This window comes from Hylaeus anthracinus, unplaced genomic scaffold (genome assembly GCF_026225885.1).
Source record: "Hylaeus anthracinus isolate JK02 unplaced genomic scaffold, UHH_iyHylAnth1.0_haploid 0, whole genome shotgun sequence".
NCBI lineage: Eukaryota > Metazoa > Arthropoda > Insecta > Hymenoptera > Colletidae > Hylaeus > Hylaeus anthracinus.
The window spans coordinates 10,937,640-10,962,949 of NW_026533254.1; the positions used below are offsets into that span (position 1 = coordinate 10,937,640).

General features: G+C 42.9%; 1 protein-coding gene across 1 annotated transcript in view; it reads left to right on the forward strand.

Moving 5' to 3' along the window:
• Positions 1–3,552: 3,552 nt before the first annotated feature.
• Positions 3,553–25,310, forward strand: part of LOC128896354 (uncharacterized) — a 36,875-nt gene continuing 15,117 nt past the window's right edge. The window contains exon 1 of the mRNA XM_054159695.1: positions 3,553–4,353. The gene's annotated coding sequence lies outside the window, so the exon portion shown is untranslated. The remainder of the gene's footprint in view (positions 4,354–25,310) is intronic.

Genomic DNA, 25,310 nt, shown 5'->3' on the forward strand with positions numbered 1-25,310 from the left:
TAGGAAATTCCGACAGCAGAACTGTGTTAATAATTCTGAAACTACGAAGGTTAACGTTAAATGCGTACGTTGGGACCAAAAGTAAATACATTTAAATATTTTATAAAAGGATAAATCTGGACTCGCTTCCGTTCCCTTCAAATTTCCTATCAACTTAAAAGAAGACATTTACACGATGACTGCCGAACAAATATTTTTGAAAATTTCTACTAGGATTGAATATTATTTAGACTATTGGAGACTACGTAATCGTCGTACATAATCGAACATTTATCGTCGTATTTATTTTTGTAACATCATCAAAATTCATGAATTTCATTAAAATTCGTTTCCTTCGTTGCTGAACTTTTAGAATTATTTTTTGTTCGTGCTCCAGAGAAAAGCACCGTCACCCATGTGTAGGACCTACGTGTTGAGACCTCTGTTCCTTTATTTCATATTTCGGCTTTCCGAGCCTGTGACAAACAATAAACATTTAAAGCCAACGGAAGGTCGATGGAAATCTGCGACGGTAGCGGATGGAAGGCGTGCGATCGCGCGGCTTGCGTTCAGGACACCTCGCCATAGGCACGGTACTCCTGGAGACAACGGTGACTAGGTAGCAAAGAGAGAAGAACTGCCTTTTAGGGCAGTTAAGCGCACGACGACGACGCCTCGGTTGATCCTCGTCTCGTCTTGTCTCGCCTGGCCTCGCCTCGGATCGGATCGGATCGCCCATCGCGCTCCGCCCCGCCTCGCGTCGCATCTTCTCGCGTACGCTTGTGCAGACGGTCCCGCGACCCCGATCCTTCTCAGAACGCGCGCTAGAAACTGGCATCGGGTTTTTAGCGTGATCTTGAAAACGGAAAATGTTTCTTTTTTCGTCGACTCGTACTTGCAGCTTGCCTGCACTCGCCCGTCGGCTCGCGCTGACGTCGCCGTCTCCGAGCGTGTCGTCCTCTCGAGCCTCGAGCCGCTGAAACTCACTCAGCCCAAGGGTGGGCGAACCGACCTATCCAATGACCGTCTTCATGAATATTTATCGCGGCGACGAATTAACGATACCGAGGTGGATTTGGCATTTAACTTTGGCGAATTTTTGCGCACACCAGGGACACCGACACGCGCATACACATCGTCGGAATGTGTCACGGTGAACAGTTAGGCGAGCTACGCGGAAATCAGGGGGAGAAGAAGAATGATCGATGGCGAACGTCATTCAGATGTCGAACAAACCCGGAATACGATGCACGGGGAATGAGGAACGCCACAATTGGAAGAATGAGAAAGGATGAGCGCGCCGCGACAGATATCGATAGCTGAAAAGGAACACCGACATCGCGGGGAAGAAAAATGAAGGGAGAACCATCGTCGATGGAAATAGGAAGGGATAGACGCCTGGTGGCGTTGCAACGAGGATTGAAAACTGAACTAAACCGAGGGGAAACGTCCTTAACACTGCCGAAGACTGGAATACAAAACCAGGTTGCAACCCTAATGACGAGAATTAGATAGCAGTAGCGAATGATAGCACAGTTGGACATCAAGGGATGACGCAAATAGTTATCGCGACTTCTCGAACGTGGAACGTAACATGGAAAGGGCCAGATCGCAGATCGCTCTCGAGATATCGGTGTTCTCGGAGCTGCCCTAGTCGAAGAAAGAGGAAAGGCACCGGCCGAGAGGAAGAAAAAGGGTGAAGCATGTACGTATAAGACTACGGGGAGAAGACGAAGAGGAGAAAGAAGCGAGAGGATGAGGTGGCACGATAGTGGCAAAGATGAGAAGGATGGGAGGTGGAAAACGCGGCCCGGCTACGAAATGGCCGGGCCCCAACGGGGCCAACGATCGAGGATGCCCACGTCCCCCTAAATTATTTATTTATTTAGCAATCTAACAAAGTCAAACCTCCTTCGATACAACACAATACCGTAAACAATGAAGGTACACTTTAGGAAAGTGTTTCCAGGTTAGGTCTTGGAAAGTACAGTACGAACAGATGCAATCGCAATTATTATCATACATACAGGGTGTCTTGTAACCGGTGGTACAAGCGAGTAGGGGGTGAGTCTACGTGACAAATTTAATCGAAAATGTAGGATAAAATTTTTCAACTAGACTCACCCCCTACTCGCTGGTACCACCGGTTACGGGACACCCTGTATATCTGTTGGTATGCTGGGTAATAAGTAGAGAAAAGAATGAAAGGATATGTCAGGAGGATGTGCCTGGGTTAGTTCTTGGTAAGTGCAATACAGATAAGAAGAACGTTAGTTAAGATTTGCAAGTACACGCTGTTCTTTGAGAGCCAGTGAGGCAGTCTCGTCAGAGGAAGAAGGAGAGGAATTCGAAACAATGACAAGAGTACATGATACCACAAACGTTGAGGCGGTTCAAGCAATAATTGGTATCATCCAGGGTGCAAGGATGTTCAACATAGAACAAATCTGAGTTTAGATAACCAGAGTAATGGATGAGTCAGTTTAAATACCTTCACAGCCATAAAAGCACTACAGTATCACAGTTCTACTTAGAAAATACAATAGTCATACCTAGGGGACCCAGAAGAAGAACCCGACGGGACCTAATCATTCTCGCATAAATTGCACACACATTCCACATCATCCACCTATTATAAATTGAGCCGTTTATTGCACTAATTCATTGAAATAAATTATTTAATATTCAATGGCCAAAAGAAATGTTATCACTTAATGGTGTTAATCTTTATTATTCAGGAAAGTTATCATAAATATAAAAAGTTACAACTATACCAAGTGCTATGACACTTAAATTTACGATTTTTCAAAAAAGTTGAGTTAATCGATTTCTGCAGTGGAACGTCTCAATTGTATCTCAAAATCAAATCCTCGCCATCTAACAAACCAATCCAAGGTTACCCCCTGAACCTCCAAGCCACAATCTCGGTGCTCCAATTCCTTCCAAAGCCCCTACCTCCTGCATCCTCGACTCTTCCAAAGGGGGTGAGATTCGCAGAGATCCCGAAGGCGGCTCCAGACGGACCTAGGCTCGTGCAAATGAGAATGACGTTCGCGGGGGTACGTGGATCGCATAGTGGTCGGTTGGGTGTCGCGATCGATCAATTATCGAGGGATTCGGAGAATCCGAGCGGCGGCGACGTTGACGGTGGCGGTGGTGGCGATGTAGTTTTCGGTAAATGTGTCGAAGCCCACCGACCCGCGATGCGGTGTCGTTGCCCTCTTCTCTTCGGTCTGCTCGGTGCTGGTTGCACAGCCTGCCGCCGCCGCCGTCGTCGTTCAGTTCGTTCTGTCTCGCTCTCCTTCCCGTCACTCTCTCCCTCGTACTCTCGCGTCTTCCTCTCCCCCCCCCCTCCTCTCATCCCACCTTTCTCACATTCTCTCTCTCGCAATGCGTACACACCGGCAACGGCCGCCACCGCCGCCGCCGCCGCCGCTGCTGCGAGTAGGTTATCCCTGTCCCCTCCGCGAAACCATCCTCTTATTCCCACTCCTCCTTCGGAGCACCTGTCGTGCCAGGGAGTTCGGCGCGTTAGGGGCGTTCGCCGGAGGTAAGTAGACGGCAGGTTATCAGTCCGCAGAACATCTTCGTCGCGAACGGAACAGTAGACCAGCGTGGTTGTTGTTGGACTCGTTCTCTCGTTTGGAGACGCGGAGAAAAAAAGAGAGAGAGAAAGAGAGAGTAAGGGAAAAAGAAGATATATATATAGAGAGAGGTAAATAGAGGGACGAAGGTAGTGGCAGCTGAGAGGACAAATTGACGGAACCGTCGCGCAAATCCTTTACGACGGATACCGTCGGTCGTTACCGGTACCGCTGCCGTTACCGATACTCAGCCACGATCGAACGGGAGTTTCAGTCTCGTTCCATCCTAACCGCCGTGTCTAGTCCCCTTTGCCGATCCGCAGACGACGATCGGCATCGCGGAGAAGTTACTCTGCCGCAAGAAATCGATCTCGAGCGCTCTCAGTGATTCCCCGTCGAGCTGGTCGAACGATTGCGACCACCGATCGGTGTGCCCGGTTGACGATCGTTCGGCTGCCAGTCGCGCGATGATCGCGATCGCGTCGATGTAACGGGCTGGGCATCGGTGAATTGTGTTAAGTGACCCTGGCCAGGGAAGATCGGTACCGCTGGAACTCAACGGGACAGACGCCGACAGACGGTGCACGCGTCGATCGGTGGTGGGCAACCGGTCGAAGGAACGCGAACAGAGGCGAGACGACGCGCCAAAGGGTAATCCCAGGGGTTGGAAACGCGAAAGGAAGGAAGGCGGAGCTGATAAGGCGATAACGCGGCTGCCGGGATGCGGCACGAGGAGCCGCTAAGCTGCAGCTAACACGTGGCGACTCCGCACGCACTCCGCGATCGCTAGGTGAGCTTTATTCTTCACGCCAAGTCTCGATCGTTATCCGTGACTGGTTTACTCTTCCACCGTATTTTGCATTGAGTTTGGCGCGTGTCGAACGTTGTTTATAGAACTTAGATCTAATCGCACTTGGTATTTTTGAAATAGCTCAGCCAGCTAAGGGTGCGAGTAATCGAAATGACTTTTACCCTATTATATACACTCCTTTCAATAATTAATTTATTTGACCTTCGTGGATTTGAAATAATTCTCATTTGTAAATATTGAAAATTCTTGAATGGTCATTTCTACAACTTCTTCTTCTCGAAATAATTTGAGTAGAAGGTTCTAGTGATTTTTTACGCATGAGGTCTTTCCATCAATTTGAATGCATTTCCTCGATACGGTAATTGTAGATCCAGATGGTGGAAAATGATGATGCATAAGTCCTTCGAATGACCACCGATCAATCACCATTATCTTCCGTGGATGAAACGGTAGTTTTGGCATATGCTTTGAATTGTCATTCTTATGAGTAAGTTTATTTTAAATCAATCGATCCAAGTATTAACACTTTGACTGAAATGTTAGCTAAATTTAGATGATGTTCTCAATAGGCCACGTTACCTGTGTAAGGATGACGATTGTATCGCTTTGCTATAAATTATGGCACTAAGAACATCTTTGGTACGACATTCAACAGGAAATATGTATATACATGTATAGAGAGTATTGTAAAAGGCGAGGTTCAGCTGGGCTACTATTAACACGTTTACTGCCCACGTCCCATATACGGGTCATTGCGATTTTGACTCGCCAGGGAATTCTACAGGTGTCCCACTGAAGTTTCCATTTGCAGAAATGGGATCAGAAAACGAACGACGACGTTCCATGGAACGTTTGGATTTAATTTTCATCTTTTATGGACAATATTGATTTGACAGTAATTCAAAAATCATTATTAAGTCATTAAAAAATCAAAACAATCATTCTTAAAACTTTGTTTGTTGAAACGTCTCGATCGTGTTACGTTCTGATTCTCTTCAGCAATTTACATAGGGTGACCCAGTATTTTCCGAAAAATCTTGAAAAAATGAAGAACGTGACTAAATTGTAAGAACGACCTCTGGTCGTGTTCAGAGAAGAAGGTATTATGTTTATGCTATGGGAATCTTATCGCTTCTCCGGACGTGCGAATGAAACCACCGCTCGAGGCTCGAACAGTGAACGTGTTAGGCTTAACCTATAATGGTGCTGAGAGAGGAGAGTTAGCGATTCACAAATACACGTGTGTGTATGAATAGCAAACATTAAATCAATTAAGTGAATGACCTATTAACGAATCAATGAACCTAAGGTCCTTGGTGGTCTCCACGTGGTCGTCTAAGGATTACAAAAAAATACTAATGAGAAATGAGCAAAAGATTGCAAGATATCGCAATAGCAAGACACAGGACACGAGAAGGAACCAGTAATCTACAGAAATGACTATTATCACTTAACAGTGGATAACACACTGTACCATTTATTCATTTTTACGAGCTACAAGTTGTTGACACAAGCCTTTCATATACTGAAAGCCAGGACAGGTAGTCTGATAGAGGCCACAGGTGTAGGAATTTATTCCACGATGAATCTCATAGAGGCCCAGACGTAACGATTTATCGTACTATAATTTGCACGTCTATGGTCGATGGGACAGTTCAAAAGATAATTGTAAAATGTGCGGTATTGCAGTCTTGCAGCCTGTCGTACGATCTTGGTAGATGATTGTAAGGCGCTGCCGTAAAATCTACCGTCCTGCAGATTCGATGGACGACAGATTGGAACGTGTATGGCTGCTCAACGAGTAGCTGGGAAGATTCTCTATTGAATTGCAGCTGTAAAGAAAATTCAATGTGAAGCTTGTAACTCTGTCGCAGCTGTTGTTCGGTAACAGAACATCTATGATCCGATAATTAGTATTACGACAGACTCGAAGAAAAGTTTTATTGCTTGTGTCTGAAATAATAACTATTGACACTTTACTTAATTAAGTTTTTTAAAAATCCCAACACTGTAGTTTTCGAGGAGAACTGGTCTTTCTTCATGTGCACAAACAAGGACATTTAAAAATTTTTAAATGTTGCGTCCTCAATTGTAGACGCCAGTTCTGAAAGGATTAAAAGTGTCTTTAGAAAGCTAGGTTAAAATATAGAGAGGTGGCCCGGGATGAAAGTTCCAGCTGAGAGTGTACTCCTCGGAGGACCATGCTTCCACCCTACTTAAAACGAAAAAAAAAACATTCGCTGAGGATCTTTTCACCCGATACAATCCATTAACGCATTTACCAGTCGGATGACGACCAACATCCTCCATCGGTACCCACACACTGCCCAAAAGGCTCCAACAGCAAGCGTTAAATCTCGGTTAATTGGTCATGAGGAGACCAGGCATCAATGGAAACCCTTTCCAAGATTCGCGATCTGGGCCCACGTAGAATATCCATCCCATCTCGGGGCCGTCCGTTATCGCCCAACGAGGTTTCTTCTCATTGAAGCCAGACTGCTCGGTCCGCGACGGTTAATGCAAACCGGACCGATGATCCGGGGCTGTCGATGTAAACGCGCGCGCGGATAGAGCCGGGACCACGGCGAAACATCCAGGCGGATAAGGTTCTCGTACGAGGAAATCGGGTGGGGAGGGAATGTGGTCGGTCGGCAGGTAAGGGGGCCCTCACCAAATTTTCGTGCCGCTGTTCTGGGCGCAATGTGCCTCGAATCTCCACGTGCTTCGAACACGTATCTTCCTCCCACCTTCGGATGAACGCCTCGTCCCGTCCCTGTCTTTCGCCGTCTTCCTCGTACGCGGACTCGTGGGCTCCGTTCCCGCGAGCCTCTGTTCAGCTCTCCTCCATCTTGCTCGCAACATCGTCTGCCTTTCCGTCTCTCGCTCCTCTTCGGAGCTGAGTGGAGCACCCAACCGCCTCGCGGGGCCCCGAGATGCCGAAGAGTTAGCACGCGCATTCCGGTTAGCGGTCCGACGAACGCTTAACCGTTGCTGTGTTCCTCCCGTCTCGACGCTGGTGTATCGTTCACCGCAGTCATTCAGGGGACCCGATTCGGTCGGCGTGGTGTGTGCGCTCCAACGACGAGGATCGGAAACGAGGAGGGATCGCGTGACCGCCGTTCCGCGTTGACGGAATCCAGCCAGAGGTCTTAGGAGGGACGAGCAATGCGTCGATTAGGGAAACTCGTATGCACCGGATATCTAAATAATAATAAACTCGTACTCACCGGAAATCTAAATAATAATAGACGATCACCATACGCAGATGTCCGAGGTAATAGACTGTTGGATTAATAGCCCTGAAGAGCCAGAGACATCTAAGTTTCTTTCGACGAAGAACCTGAAATGATGTTTTTCTCGAATTACTCTTATCTTTTACTCTCGTATGCGTTACCATGACTTCGTGCGAACTCTGCATTTTATTTGTCTTTAACACGTTGGCTGCCAGATTTGAACTTGTGAAAATTTCTACGCAGTTAGAATTTTGTAAACGAGAATGTCGAAGATTAGATAATTTAACATTTTTCGTAGTATTTAATTTGTCAACCTCGCCAAGAATTCATTTTTTTAGTTCCTTAATGAAAAGTCCTGTCACCCACTTCTGGGTGACGTGGCGTAACGTCGAGTATACGTAACGAATGAGTACGGATTTTATTTGAGGAAGTGAACCATGTAACATTCAAACAGAGCGAAAAAGTTCACTGCGATGTTTTCGGAAATTATTTACATACTTGTAACGTATGGGAGAGTTTGGAATGAGTGTGTGGAATGTACGGAAGATATGGAATTAAAGTGGAGTGCATGTAATATGTGAACCAAGTTTGAGCTAGGATTATTATTTATCCATTATTGTACCTTGTTGTCTGTGATTGAGTGTCATTTGATAACTCGAAGCGTGGTGTGTTGGAGCGACGAGGATCGGAAACGAGGGATCGCGTGACGTCGTTTCTTGTTGACGGAATCCCGCCAAGCTCTTAGAAGGGAAGCACTCAACTTGTCCGCCTTCGATTTTAATCTACCTTTCAGAATGGTAGATTACATCCAATACAAAGCAACAGGTCCCTGTTGCTCTCTATTAGACCATCCTGGAAGTTTCCGCGGTTTCCGTGGTATTTGACTTTGATACCGCATATTTATATTATTATGCAGACGTGGTTGGGCATGTTATAGCTTGAGAAACATGGCTGAAAGTAATCTAAGAATTGTCACATGCGGGAACATGCGGGAACATGTGCTGGGTAAATCTGATTGCTTTACCATGTGTCAATTATCATTGTAACTTCTAAAGTTTATAGTATACTGGTATATTGGTACTGAATGTTATTTCAATTGCTTGCATGACCTACAAACTATTTTACTTGAAAATCACGATGAACAAAAAAGTAATCATTTCACTTCTTATAAGAAGTGAATAATTAATAATAATTAAATAATGTATTACTAGTGGTCATAGTGTTCTTAAACACTTTCTTAGTACTCTATATATTTGTATGTTTGTAAATTTATCCTGATAGAAACTGAGAGACTGTTGCTTCTATTGGGTCAAAGGTTATGGTCAGACGCCATACTGTCCTCATTCTACTTGCCCGTAGTACCATACTCTCCTTAACTCTGCATTCTTATTCCTTGCAATGCATTAGCGAATCATTAACATATAAAAGGCACAAAATAATGTAAAATAGTCAAAGAGTATTTTCTGTACTCTATTGTTAATTTAAACATAATCCAAAAAATAAGCTTTCCAAATGAATCGAATTTGTCCAGCTCGAAATATTAAAAACACGTGTTTAAAACCCAGATGGAAACGTTTATCCCGAGCAGAATAAAATACACGCATCGAGAATCTCGTTCCACACGTTGAGCAATACAAATCGAACGGTAACAATCGTTCGTGTCGACCGTAACGACCCCGTGAATGGTCGAATTCTACGCGACGTCGGCGCGCTCACTTCGAACCGACACGTCTCACGATGTACACACAGCTACCGCGAGCTATTATGCGATCCTGCAAAGGAACCTGACTAGAGAGACCGATTCGGGTACGCTGGGTACGCGGTTCTCGACACCGAGTGTATGTAGCCACGAGCAAAAGAACCCCCAACACACCTGAGCTACACTTGCACGCCGCTCGAGAATTCGTTTCGGAGATTCGCCGTGTCATTGGTACCATACCATCGCGAACCCATTCGTGAGAGGCTTCCTCCGAAGCCGCCCGTGGTAACCATTCTGAATGTAACATTTTAACACCTTCGCTGGCCACCGTGTGTATTTACATAGCCGGCGTTCAACTGGAAGTGCCACTGCGTATACATGCACACGTGGAACGGAATAATAAGGACGATCGTCCGGGGAAACGTTTTCAGAAATATTCCGAGGACGTTTTTCTTCTTTTCGAGTTCAAGAAAGTATCCTCAGAAATATTCTTTGCATATTATACGTTCTTTTATCTATGAACTATGTAAATCAGTATTCTTTCAGCTACGGAAGAACATTTTTCTGTGTGAATTAGTATTCTTTTAGCTATGAAAGAATATTTTTCTATGTAAATCAGCTATGTAAATCAGTATTCTTTCACGAAAAAATACAAGTTTTTCTGGAACACGTGTTAATAAGAATGCAAAGTTTGAAAACGCGATTACACATGTAAAATATTCAGAGAGAAACAAGTTATTCGATGTTCTAGAGTAGACACCGTTAATAGCAAGAATGGAAGGAGTGTCATTTCCGTGTTACAAGTGGCGATTCTTATCGCAAATGGATAATCTGTTTGGAATCTCACGCGTGGAGTCGATTAATTTGTTCGGCTAATTTGATTAAAACAGCTGACTTACGTTTCTAACCTTTATCTTGTACATTCAAGTATTTCAAAATACTTCTAAACGATACCTTGAACTTAAAAGCTAAGGACCACTGAACTATGCTTTGAACAAAAGAAACTACACACCTGATTAGTAAAAACAATACTGCTAGTCATAACTCCCCTAATTAACCCTTTCAGACCTGGCGGCCACAATTCAGGACACAAAATTTTAATATTACCGACTGTATCGTTTAGGGTGAATGTCATTTATTCGCACGAAGAAAGACCAGTTTTCCTCGAAAACTACACTATTAGGAGTTGTTTTTTTTTTTATATTTCCTCCATACTAATTTTGGTCCAAGTTAACCGTAAAAATTAGAGTACATTACGACAAAAAAAAAATAATTCAGGTTTAAAAAGGTCAACAGATCCTTTCAATACGCGAGTAAGGGACAAGAATAATTTCTACCCGACACATATTTGCAAATTTCCGCACCTACGCAAGCGCAACCGCTCCCCGAACGTCTGACGCGCGCGGAGCGGGCATTCTTTTAAAAATTTGCATCGAAATAAGTCGCCGAACGTCCGTTTGCCATCGCCGCCCCGTCGTTGGCGGGCAAAAGGAGTACGCTAACGGTTTCCGAACAGGTGTCATCTCTTTTTTCCGCGCTTCATGAAATATTCACCAGGCATACGATTACGTTAGTACCGAAGCACTAATCCGTACGTTGTACAGGGGCATTCAACCGCCTGGTCGCGGCGTTGGAATCGCGCCCGACATAACTTTGCATTCGTTTGCTGGCGTAATTTCCTCGTGAATTAATACAGACATATAGCGACTTCGCTTATTTGTCCACGAAGGTACGCCAGGTAAAAAGCAACGTCCGGTTACTAGTTCCCTGAATGGGTATTATGCCATCAGTGTTTCTCAAAATGCGAGGCCCCTAGGGTTCCTCAGTGAGGGGCGTCGAGGACTCAGAAAAAGGAAGGAAGCGATTATCTGTAAGCCACTCCTTCCCGCATTGGTTATGCACGTAGCTCGTTAGGAATTCTGTTGATATTGGGATATGTTGTACTTGACGTGGAATTAGGGGGAGTTTAAGTCATCATTTATCTTGATTCGTAACTTTTGTGTAAAATTCGGGCACTGGAAGTTTATAGATTTTATCTGTTTTGGTGGACAGAAATGTTGAACGAAGATTGATACCTTAGAATATAAACGGAGAAAGATTGGATACTTCAGAATATAAAACACACAAACGCTAAGTGAAATTAATAATAAATCTGTTCCAAATTTAGCTTTGAATAGTGTGAAATCCATTTAACTAAAAGCTTAGAATTTTGAGGCATTGCAAAGATCCCTCGGAACTGCAGAGTGGTAAGTTCAAAGGAGAACTGCTAAGTTACTTAGCTTCTTACCCAAGAATCTTTGGAAGCATTACAAAATAAAGCACTTTGTCGTCTGAGACTAATTCAGTTGGACTACTCGGGCTACTTGAATATCGTCCACTTTCACGAGGTTAAAAATCCTTGATGTGATTTTTTATTACTTTTGGAAGACAATCGCCACTTTTGTATAAACACATAACATTAAAGCATCGTATAGCACGGTTTCGTTTCACACGGAAGGAGTTAACCGTGTTACAGGAGTGTTACCTGCACTTAGTACTCATGTTTCGTGAATTTCGACACGGATGCCAGACCGTTCGGTTACGAATACTAATGTCCGTCGTTTGAATTTGCAAGTTATATCTGACATCCTCGTGCATGCAAATGCGAACACCGTAAGAGTGAGAAATCGGTGGCATAATTGCGGTTTCGACACTTTCATCGGTGATTTCCTCGCACGCAACGCCCCAATAAGAACAACCAGAGCACCCCGAAGGTTTATCTCTGAGTTGAAACGAGAAACGCAAATGATCCCAGTATTCGAAAAAATTCGATCTCATGACGCGAGTAGCATGAATAGAATCGAATTGTTCGAATAGTTCCGCGAATGAAAATACTCGACTTATATAAGAAAATAAGAAAATCAAGATTTTTTAGCTATTAAAATCATATAAAAGATAAATTTTGTTGGGTCAACTGAAAAAATAAAACTAATTTTAGAAACATAAATTGTAGTCACACATGGTCCATGCGAGCATAGAATTTTGTTAGAATAACTTGCACTTCAAGCGAAGGAAATATTTTTGGGCTAAAAATGATTAAGAATATTTTGTTTTTAAGCGGTACTACTGTCAGGTTATCTAAAATGATTATTCTTGATAAAATTATAATACAGTTCACATCTGGTACAATCTTATTTTAATTATCCCAGTATCGTGCGGTGGAAGAATTCCCCCCAGTGATAGTGGAATTAGTTAAAGCAATCCTCGTGGAAGATCCGGGTTCAAATCCCAGTTCAGCAGTCCAATTGCCTGATTCTTTTTCTTCTTGCACTATGTATGCATGGGTAGCCTTCAGTATACAATAAGAATACATTAAAGTTCATTACGACTTGCGACAATGGTTCTCTGCAAGTTCAACGTGGAGATAAAGATTACTTTAAAAAGTACGAATCTCCTGGGTGGATATAAACATGAAATACGTTTTCCATGAAGATTTGAATCACTTGTTGGAAACCAAAAATGTCCTCGTGCTCCGACTAAAAATTAATAGAAAGAACTTGAAACAACTTGCGACGTGCGACTGAAGATATAGGGGTCGTTAAACGCGTACTAGAACTTTTCGCGATAATTAATGCAACGAATCAGACGAGCGTTGGCGTTAAAGGTTGTAAGATTGATCCGCTAATCTCCCTGCAATAGATTAACTAGCAGGCTAATTATAAGATCTACGCGTGAGCCATGATTTTCTGTACGCGGCTCACGTAATAGTCTAATGAAACGATTGACTGCATTCAGTAATGCGATACCATGTGTACTCAATAGCTTGTAATCTAATCTTAATCGCTTCTAATGCAAGCTACGAAGCCGGTGTCTCACGTACAAACCAGCTGTGACAAAGCCGAACGTAATGCATATTAATCAGGCCAGCCTTCTTTATTGGAACGAGCGATGTATCCTCTTAGCCTACAAACAACGGAACATAACTTCGTTGTGCTCAGTTACTCTCAGCCTATTGTCTTCATTGCTCTAATATATCATTAACGAGATATCTCACTTACACCTTCACCTCTAGAGAAATCATCGACATCCTCGCAACCATCTGCAACTCGCACTGCGTTCCCAAACAAAATCCTAAAAGCCACGAACTTCGAAGTCCTACCAATCCCTCTCTACGAGCAGCACATGTTCCCACGTCCTCATGAAGAACCAGACCTCTCTCTCTCTCTCTCTCTCCCCTCTCCCCCTTCGCCGATAACGTCGAACCGCAACCGATGGATCTCTCCCAGATTTCACGGTTTTCGGATTTTCCCGTGGCCTGCGAAGGGTGGGCACGGGGAGGGGTGAGGGGTCGCGAGGGGGTGCAAAACGGCAATATAGAGCACGGGTCGCCGATTTCCGCGGCCCGTATAGCGCGTATATCGCGAGCGTTATCGCATTCTGGTCCGGTGACAGCGGCGGCGGTGTGCAGCCTATAATACTTTACGCATCGAGCATCGCAAATACTGGTCGGAACCGTAATCGGAGCGGGGTTACGGAGTTCGTGTGTGCGCGTGCGTCTCGCACACACGCGGACGCGTATCATTTACAGGGTTACGGTCGCGAAACGCGCGAGCGCTGGCTCCCGTACATGAAAACCGGTATCGCCGTAGATTCGTGCCATTATCCATTAACCACCGCGGCATTACGTTCATTTGACACGCTATCCGCGCTCGCAACCGGCACACTGAAAGGCTTGGCGAACATCGAGCGCAAGGGTGACGCGGGGTGACGCCAGACTCGGCGTGCGTCGCGTGTCAGAATTTGTATCGTTTCGTGGGGCACACGTCGAGATTGGAATGTCATAGTTATCGAAGAGCGTTTCTATTTTTTCTTTTTTTTTTCTTTAATTTACAGGTGAGTCTTTGAAAAAGAAAGTCTTCTTTCAAGTTCTTGTATCTTGGGAATAATAAAATCCGTCCCTTGGAATTTTTGTTATTTGCTAGAGAGTAGATTTCGATCAGTTCTGTGATTGCGGACATGTGGATCTCTCATGTGATGGCTACCATCGCGCATCTCTGTCTTCCTTATTCTATAGTCGGATGCTATGAGAAGAAAACTCAATTCGTTGACAGTGAATGGAATCAATTCGACTAGTATGTTTCCAAACTTTTGCTTCTCACTAGAACGGCCTTTAACACTTGCAGAATTTTTATAAATTGGTAGAATGCCATACGGACTCCCATAGTCACTAAAACACACGTCTATCTCCTCCATATGGTCATTTCCAATCAACAGCACAATAACTACCAGTGTCTTAGAATCTGCAGAATATTCTAGACCATCAAAATACTTCCATGAACATTTAAACTACGTGCAACTATGTTTTGACCCAGACAGCGAATAAAAACAAACGAAACCAAACCTGTTCATATCGACTAAAGACGAAGGAAATTACTTGCTGACCACTTATGTTAACCTGCGAACCTGCGAACCTGCACCAATAAGATTCGATAAGGGGAAATGCCTCAGATTAGATCGAGATAAAGACTAATCTGGAAGCACGTGAGTCTACCGAGACTTACAGGGACGTCGGTATAAACTTTCGATTGAAAACAAATTCCTGCCGCACAAAATCGTTGTAAAACCGGTCTGGGCTTGTGGGATTCAACTCTGGGGTCATGCTGAGCCAAGCAGCATAAACTTGATGCAAGGATTCCAATCGGAGTCATTGCATACCTAAATGAATATATAGACACTTGACACTTTCACGATAGAGCAATGGAATACTTAGTGTCTTAATTTTACAGACAGGCAGTTCCAAGATTATATCGTACATATAGCGTGTCTTTGAGAATTTGAAATCTATTGCATTGAATATATACGTATATCTACATAATCATTATTTGCATTAATGCTGCAATATGGTCTGCATGAACCATATAGTTAGGTGATAGTTGGGTGATCTATTCAAATCGGTAGATCAAAGCATCTCTGAAATATTCAAACATAATTTTCACCACATGACTATTTGAATGTTACTTAAATGATACAAGAGACCAAAGAATATGGTGATCGATGCGGTTACTAAGAAATAAACAATTTTTTTTAACATGTCAGGTACGTCAGGGTTGCCAAAGATAGCGCACCACGCAGAGACGAGAAGAAAGCTAGCGAGTCTGATTGGTAACAGCATAATCTCCTAGATTATGCTATAGAATTCTATGTATAATCAAGGAGATTATACCCTTACCAATCATACTCGCTAGTCACCTCATCTCTGTGCACCATTATACATCAGCAACTTTTGTATGTGCGCCAACGTCGGTGGTTATTCACATAATAAATGAAAGGTTCATGGGAACCTGTACCGGTGCGTACTTCTTTCAAAGAAATTTAAAGAAGAAAAAGGCTTTTCAATTCTACGCTATTAAAGAAACCTAAGCTTTTCAATAAGACTGATTCAACAGTTGCCTTAAGATCAAACCTTCGATCTAACGATTCACACCTTACATATCGAGTTGTCTAGGAAGTACGTGCTAATTTTTAAGAAAAATTCAAAAACCGAAAGGTTATTTCTTTTCAACCATTCTGATATATTCAGACTTGTACCACCTATCAAAAATCGACATGGAAATTCCAGAAAAATCGATATAACCAACATCTCTTAAAGAAATTCTCTTTTAGTTCAGAGTATACAGCCGTGAAGCAAATCAGTGCTACTCGCAAACCAACACAACCACACTTTCTGAACTCCCTATAATTCATCTCAACCAGAGCAAACCACATCTACGAAACACTTGGGAGAATATATTCCTCGTAAAATAGTCTCACGATGAAACTACGAAGTGTGGCCTTCCACGATCAGAGCCGTTCCCCATCTATGGCTGGTTCTCCATCGCAGAGCAGCCCCCCCGGCACGCACGCGTATCGTCACGCGTATACGATTCACGCTCGTTAACGAACGCACTCCGTGCCCAGGCGAGGATCCTCATTAATCCCTAACGAAGACACGAAGTATCAGAAGATTCCGCTACACCTCGCGCGGAAACGAAGCAGCCGTGGCGCGTTAGCGTTAACCCAGTTTCGCGGCCGCTCTGGGTTTCCGTGGCTAGGCCGAACGAGGATAATGACGGTTCGCGACAGCTGTCGGTTTTGCGGTGAACGATTGGGGGCTCGACACGCAGAGCTGCTCCTGGAGTTCCTTGGACCGTGCTATTCTAAATTTCAATAGATATTCTGGCCGGCGATGGTCGCGACTGCATCGAGTCCACGGACTCCACTTTCCACGGATATCGGCAGGAGGGAAAAAGTAGAGTAACGCTGCGGAGAATTACACACCGGAATCTACCGGGTGGGCCACGTGTTGGTTCTTAAAATTAATAGCGGAAACAAGAGCAGATATTAATTGTATATTTAATGCTCGAGCGAACTTGATGGGTATGTGCAGTCGTTTTAATTTTTCATGAGCATTGGGAGTGTTGCTCTTTAGAAGTGCTAATTTTTATATGCGTGAGCTGAAGTGGAAGAGGTGGGCATTCTTTTTAATTTAATCGTGATAGATCAACAAATATCACGAGGCACTGCTCTATTCCTTGTTAGCACATTCGCGACCGGCACATATTTTACGTTCCTAATATCGAGTACTGACGAAAATAATAAAATGCGGAAGCTGGACATCGCAAATTTGTATTGTTAGGGGGAAAATAAATATTACAAAATATCTTTTGAAATATCAACGATGTAAGTGTGTAGTGTATAAAATAAAAAGATTTTCATAATTTTTTCATAACCAGGAATGAAATTTGAAGTGACGTGAATTCACGTCAGCGGTCGCGAGTGTGTTAAGACTGATCATACATGCAGTCCAGTTCCTTCCACCAGTACAACACTATACTATCCATAGTTTACAGCGTGCCAATCACATATGTATCAGCCTTCTGTGTCGTCAATGTACCACATCCCTGAAGTATTCGAATATCGAATTATTCGAATAGTTCCAGCCCCACTTATCGCATTAACGCGTCCCAGATGCGTGGATGCTTTCCATCCTGTATACCAGAGACGTAGCCTACATCGCACGCATTATGATGCAACCTTAATCGCATATCCTCGCCACCATGAGTCTACTTCGTCGCGCATATGTCGACGATCTCTCCCGCGGATCAAATTGATCTCTGTCGATTAACAAGGGACGCTGCGTGATCCTCGAGAACCACACGATCCACGACGATGGTTCACGACGTTGCTCTAACGGATTCAATGTAACCATTGCTTTTGAACGTGGTAGTCGGGCGTTAATTACCCTCGATGGATCACGAAACGAGTATCCTGTCCATCGAGGATGAGGTTTGAAGTCAGACTATACTTCTAATTCGATATTGCGATGTTTTGTAGAAAGAGTTTTAAAATAGGCTTTTAAGAATTACTTTTTTTGAAGATGGAAATGACGTAGAATGGGAAGACACATTAGATTAGAGGATTCGTAGAATTTCCACGAATAGATAGATAGATAATAGAAACATTTATTTGAAGACATCGAACCTATTATTTAATTCAGACAAACTTCTTTGATAGACGTAGAGGGTATATTTATGAGACAGACTGTATACATTGTACACATATTCTCAATAAATTTATTTTCGTAATAAAATAAAGGTTGAATTATAGTAAATATTCCAACATATATACCATGCAATGGTTCTTGTAGGTGAAGTTAACTAGATCCTTACTGACTTGAAGCTAATAACTAGACTGATGGTCTTTATGCAATTATAGGAAATTTGAATGTGCAAGACCCTACAGAATGCAAACGATATACAAGGATAAAAAAAAAATTGAAAGTAAAGTTCGTGTTATAATATTTACAGAATAAAATAAATTCCTATTTAGCTTCAATTTTTTTGTAGGCACGCTCGCGAAGATTTTATTTTGCATAAAGATCTGCAGTCTACTAATAACTAAACACTTACTACTTTTTCAAAATTGTCCAGCCAAATGTTTCAAACATTCCTATTAAAATTTCTGTTGTTTCAAGCTCTACGGCCATAAAACTATTCGCCGACCTCGCGAATCACCTCGCTTTCGAGGGAATCCACCCATATGAAACGTTCGATAGAAATCACAGACTCGGGGAAAACAATTTCCATCGATTTCAAAATATTTACTCATTCGCGTACGCTCGAGTATGGAAAAAAAATATCGGACAAGCAGAAGAGAGCCCCAAGGGGGCAGTGGAGCGCGGCGCGTCGTATCGCCGGGCATTCCATTCACGGTTGCTGTTATCGCTCCGCGCGTGTACGCGCGCGTACACGTAGTAAACGTGGACTCGGAGCGCATTCACACGGTCGAATGCACGCGGCCGCGCGTGCATGCCGCGTAATACGCGGCTGCCACTCGCAGCCTTCGTCCGAGACGATCGGTACGCGAGATGGACATACCGCACGCGATAATTGCTCATCGTCGCGGCGGCCTTCCTCCGCCGCGGCAACGGCGATCACTGGGTCACATTAACCGTTAATGTTAACATAACCGATCTCGATCGCGGTGAATGGATCGTAAAGTCAATTACGCGCTCGGTTACGGCTCGCACGAATCTCTCCGCTCGTGCTGTGCCACGCTCGTTCCGTTCCGCGTATCCTCTTCGATTCGCCGAGCTATAAATTCTACGGACACGGCGCTGAGGCTACAGTTCGCGGTTAAAAGATCGAAGGTCACCGTTGCTTAGATCAGAGATTCTCGTGGGTGGAGGGCCATGAATTTTTTTTTAACCCACCTGTACTTATTTTTAGATTTGTTAGGATCGAGGGTACACTTGGCTAAATGCTCGGAAGTAGGTAATGGTTGAAGAATTTTCGGAGGGGTGTGAATTAATATTTTAAAAATTTGTCGTGTGTCGAGACGGATTTTCAGAGAGGGTATATGAAAACGTTCACGTTGAAGTGTCTCTTCTTTTTATGTGGAGGAGGGTTTCTTTGTGGACTCTCTTTTAGCTTGTCATCGCTTGTTTTGCTTCCACTACTTCATACATTTTGTAAGGGATTTTCTTGTATCAAAGCTGTATTCTATTTTATATCGTTCAATTTTTATACAAATACACAGTAAAGCATATAGCTATTATTGTTATTATTAGTATTATTATTATTGTAATTTTATTCACTTTACCGAAACCTGAAAGTCGAAACTAATGTTTCGACGACCCAAGGGCATTGACATCTTGACCTTTACTTCCATTAATCCCGTAAAGAAATGATCAGATGAACATAAAAGCAAGCATTTCTTAATCAACTCCACTTCATCCGCAAGACGTGGCATTTGGTTTATGACTCATTAAAAAAAAACACGTCTCCATTTCTGGTACTCCTATCGTAAATGATACAGTCATTTGAGCAGTTGATTCTCTAATTATTGCAAGCACTGTATAATATCATCGTAAGAATACTAACGAGACAGTTAAACGGCATCCGGCACTACGTATTGAATTCCATATTTATCATTTCCTCTGTCGCGCAGATTATGAGCAAAGCTGACTATTGATTAATTGCTCGATACGAAATGCAAAGTTTCTCAGAGGTCTAAGAAAAATCAAAGAACAATTTATTGGGTACTTCAGGTACCTTTGTTCTTTTCAATAATTCCAAATTTTGATATTTACAAATATAAAAACACTTAATTCCAGCCAAAACGAATACTAACATAAATAACTAATCAAATCCGATGGAATTTACATAAATTTCAAAATATAAAATTGTATCCAACGTTGTATGTATATAAAAAAAAAAAACTGATCGTATAATCTAAAAATAGTATACTGATAAAATAGGTCGAAGCACCTTCGATGGTAAGAGGCCCCCAAGCGAACGATTCTCTCGTCTTCCATTTAACGAATATCCGCTCGAGCAGTTATAAAAGCGACATTTACATTTATACGCGATAATAATTAATCGTCACTTATCGTCGAATCTAAGCGATCGCTTCCCACGGAACGAGTTTTGTCTTTCGTCGTTAGTATAGCGGATCCGTGATGATCGGGTGACACTCGCTTTACCTCCTTCGGTTTTTTACGAGATATTCGCTTTTGGAATAAGTTACCGTTCACTCCGGTGACACTTACAAATTACGAAGAGCCGCGAGAATTAACGATGGTTAGCCGCGGGAGATCTACGAATCCTACTACGACGATATACATATGTTCCTCGCGCATTCCGAGAATAATTCGTACGTTACGAGGTCCCTCGGATCTAAGACATTGCCTGCGCGAGGACGGTGAATACCGCGGAAGCCATAATCGTGATTTACGCTTGTAATTCGAAAGTTTTTATTAATCGTCAAGTCATGGTCGTATTGCAAAACAGCTATACACCTCGCATGCTCCACTACTGTGACATGTTTTCATCCACGATACTTGAATTTTTTCTGTTGGTTATCATGGTATAATAAATAATGCGATACTGAGGGACTCAAAGTCTGGTTTCAAAGTGCAGAGAAAATTCTTGAATGAGTACGTGATAGGATAGAAAAATTGTTAACAGTCAAATAATCTACTCATTCTTTCCCTAGGTCACCAATATACAACCAGGTCAATACCACTAGTGTAAATGTTGCAATGATACCACAGGTTTAAGGAAACTAATAATTCACGAGATATCAGACAGAAAAAAGGAGATAAAGCGTAGAAAGTCTCAAGACTATGAAATAATCCTTCCTGAAACGCATGGAGCTGATAAACTTGCTAATTTACAACGTCTTAACGTATCAGAAATTAATCGCCGCGATATTAGCATCGTAGCGGTCTCCAGTCGTAACTAACGCGATCAAGACACTCTGGTTATATCCGACAAACACATACATATACATATATCAACATGAGAATATGTACTAATATGGGTTCTTCATCAATCCTTGTCTTCTTGGGTGCACAGGCACAAAGCCTAAAATAAAAAATTTGTAGATCTATAGATTCCTAAGAAAACATTGATTTATACTAAACTCTCCAGAACTAAACATCTCTTCATATTTTCACCAATGTATCCTTTTATTCTTGGGTGCACAGCACAAAGCCTAAAATAAAAAAAAATCATTTGAAGATCTATAGATTCCAAACGAAACATTCATTTATACTAAACGCTCTAGAACAAAAATCTCATCATGGTTTCATCGAAATTGCCTCCAATTCCGAAGGTTCCCCTTGCCACCTTTCTTTCCCCTAGCGCATGGTTACAGAATTCTACCCACGCGGGAAATTCCAGAACGAATTAGCTGCGCGATGTCGAGAAGATGCTTCATTGGCGAAGACAAATCGCAGCCGCGACGCGTGCTGGCTCGCCGGTATCGACGAAACAGAAACCGTCTGGAAAACGACGTCGTCGCGATCCCGTGAGAGGATGCCACGGGGAAATTATTAGCGTGGGATCTATTGCCAGTCCCAGAAGTGGCGAGTAGGAGACACCGTTACAGCGATACGTGCAATCCGACTGGCCCTTTGAAGCATTCCAGCTTCTAAACATCCGTGGAATGTCTTACTTGCCTACCTCCTCGGATGGTCTCCGCGGAAATCGTCGGCGTATGTGTACGTGTGTGTTAAGATGCTTGAAAGATATGCCCTCACTGTTCGAATGTTCGATGTTCCCGATTTTTCAACAATTCCCCATTGCAATAATCGCGGACACCGTGGGAATTCCGTGAAACGAGACTTGTGTGTCCCGGAGCGATCGAAAGATGACCTGCATCACTGATCGATGGATTAGATGACGTCGAGGGGGGTACGAAAGCCTCTTTTCTATGCCGCGGTAAACGTGTAGTATGTGTGTGACAAAACCTCGTTGGCCTGTACTCGGGTAAAGTACGTAACACAGTTTCCGGTTGAACGGTGCATGGCCCCTGGATTTACGTGGCACTTTTTGCAGGAAGATTCAGTTTGTACATCAATTTTACGGCTGACATTTGTAGGTACGCGAATTGCTGCATATCCCTCGAGGATCTCAATGACGATCTTATGTACTCATCCAATATAATTCCTAAATGAAATTCTGGAAATGCTAGTAAGAAATTATTAGATTGGTACATATGAAATGTCGTTTATACGAATGAAACTCTGATTATATATAACTATTTTTAATAAAACATTGTACGTTTAATTAAAATAATTTTCACATAATTCTGTATTTTTATTCATTTTGAATGCATTTCTTCAATTTCATTGCATTAAAATTCTGCAATTAGATTCTAGCACCAGGCGTGTCCAAGTTTTATGGGAACCTTCTTAATTCGATCTCGATTCGCGTGATTTTACGGTTTTCTTGCGCCTATCGAGCGTAGCCATCGGCAACGTCCGATGGTTCCGGTAGGATAGGCACGGATAGTTCTTCACCGGCGGCCACGAGTCGTTAACCAATCAGCTGTAATTGTTCGACATTCGTCGATGCAAATTCAGAACGAAAGCAGCCCCGTGCCTCTCAGCGGGCGTCGCTGCCGCATTAATTAAATACGCCCCGCAACAAAGAGCCATCAGCCAACCGCACACGTGGATAGTCGCAAACGCTGACGTTCTATCGGTCGTAATCCGCGACGTGCCACTTATGCGTAGAACACAGTTGTAAACTCAGTTTTAATTAACGTCCTCCGCGCGACAGTGGGCGTACTCAGCTGCACGCCAATCCACCAGCCACCCTGTCAGCCTCTCCTATTTGCTCTATCTCTGGGAGCCTCGCAATTGACATCGTGACACTGTCTACGATCTAAATATAACCATCGTTTGCAAGTGAGAGTTTTTTTGTAACGGGAGTTGTCCTCAAGATTGTTTGTATATTTTTCAATGAGGGGAAACTGATAGCGACGATACAAATATCTGGATGTTTTAGAAAACTGGTTTTGTGGTGGATTGAGATCGGTTGGTTTATTTGAACTCTTTGCACTCCTATGTCGAGTTGCACTCGACATCATTTTTGTTCATAGAAACTAAAAAGTAATTTTTGTACATATTTAGTCTTCTTTTCATTAATTGAAAATTTTTTATTTTTCAATTGAAAAATTTAGAGGTTCCATCAGTATTATTAGATTACTACGTAGTTTGCAATCTATTTTCAACATAATTAATAATAGAATGTGTTTAAAGTTAATCTACAATATTTGTGGCTTTGAGACACTTTCTTACTATACTTTACGGAACATATTTACATACTTCTTTCTCTTTTACATGTTACATTCTTATCACTCTGTTATATTCAGGCCCAATGGGCCTACATGAGGCTGGGGTACCTCGGGATCGCCGAACCCGTACTGTAGTTGCGACCAAGCACAGCCACAGCCCCCTGAGGGCTTGTGGTGGATTCATGAGGTTTCATTTGAGAGAGGAGAGTCCCAGATGTGGCCTTCTTAGTAGGCCTTCTATCTCTAATTGTTTGTACGATAGGGCGTGAAATTTTTGATCTAATTGCAGTGGGAGAAGCTGCAAAACAATTAAGGATTGTTGATTTTACGCCTAATGAATTGCGCCAGAAACCGCTGAAGAAGTGAAAGAACAAGAATTCGAGGAAGTCATTTCGCGGTCAGTCGGTACGTGGCGATCGTGTTTCCAGGGAACCAAGTTCGAATACCAATGTTGGACAAAAACGTTGCCCTTGTCAGAATTAAGTCACGCTGAAAAAGGATTTTAATACGCGAGAACTTTCATCCTCAGAGCGACGAAAGGATCATAAAAAAGGATAGATTATCGGGGATTTGCTAGCTGATGTCTACTTGGGCGAGCAACACAGGACACGAGGAAAAAAGTGTCCGACTGTTCGTTGGTCGATGGCGAGGACTTTGGTGAATGGAACCACGGACGAGAGAAGAACGAATCGCTTCGAGCGGTCGTATCACAGTCTTTATCCAGTCATTAGGGGAACGAGGTTGTAAGGCGACCGTTGTCAATCGAAACCTTGGCGAAGCGAAGATTTTAATCTGACAGGGGAACGAACTATGAACACTGGAGCCATTGATATGCTGTGATTTTGCTTTATAATGGTGTTACGAGATTTTTAATCATTTTCGGGGTAAAGGTGAAGATTTTGGTAAAGTTTAGATGTGATGTACTGAATGTACATAATGTAGGAGTCTGAACGAAAAATAAGGCACGGGGATTCGAACCCACGATCCTCGCAGTCGACCGCTTTACCTACGCGACTCCTTATTGTTGGGTATGGGAAGCGCGGATACTACAATAATATTTCATAATTCACATAATAATGGGAGCATACAATGGGATCGTACTTTCTCGGTAATAAATAAGCATTGCTTGCCATGGAAAAGAGACGATTAACGAGCTACCGGTCGGTGAAGCGTTAATATTAGGTTATCCCAAAAGTTTCTTTCGTTTTATTAATAAGTAATACAAACACAACATTTTACGTCTAATGTTACATTATCGAATCGTGTACGATTCATTTTGCTCCATCACTGTTACAACATCAATATCTGAGAAATTAGATTGTCTATTTATATAAACACTGTCACACAAAATAATTGAGTGCAAATTACGAAAGAGACTTTTGGGACAACCTAATATAAGTTTTGCTTGATGACTCTGCTTAAAGGTGACTTGAATCCAAGACTCGAAACCTCGTGACAAACATCGAACCGTATTATTTTACACGCAAACTCCACATGAAATTTTCGGAATTAGATCTTCAAACGTCAGTAAAGCCTTCAATATACGTATGTATCCAAGTCTCATTAAAATCCGTAGTATTATCCCATAAAGTGTGCTAAATAGCACGAAGTGCCTGAAAGCATTTCCGTGACACAACGCTGATCGAACCGTATTAACAATATTCGCGACAGTCGTAAAGCTAATCGCGAAATCGTAGATGTCTAGTCCATTAGGGGCGCCCAAACGATTGATCTCCGCCGCTAAATACGATCGAGACTCCGCGGTAAATCCATCAGCGTAAATAACTCATAAATACTTAGCCGCGGAGCGGACCACAGTTTTATGAATGGTCACGGGGAACAGGTTTCCATCTAGCTGTGCGATCATCGAGACGTTTTATTTCTGCGTCGTTCTTGTTTTA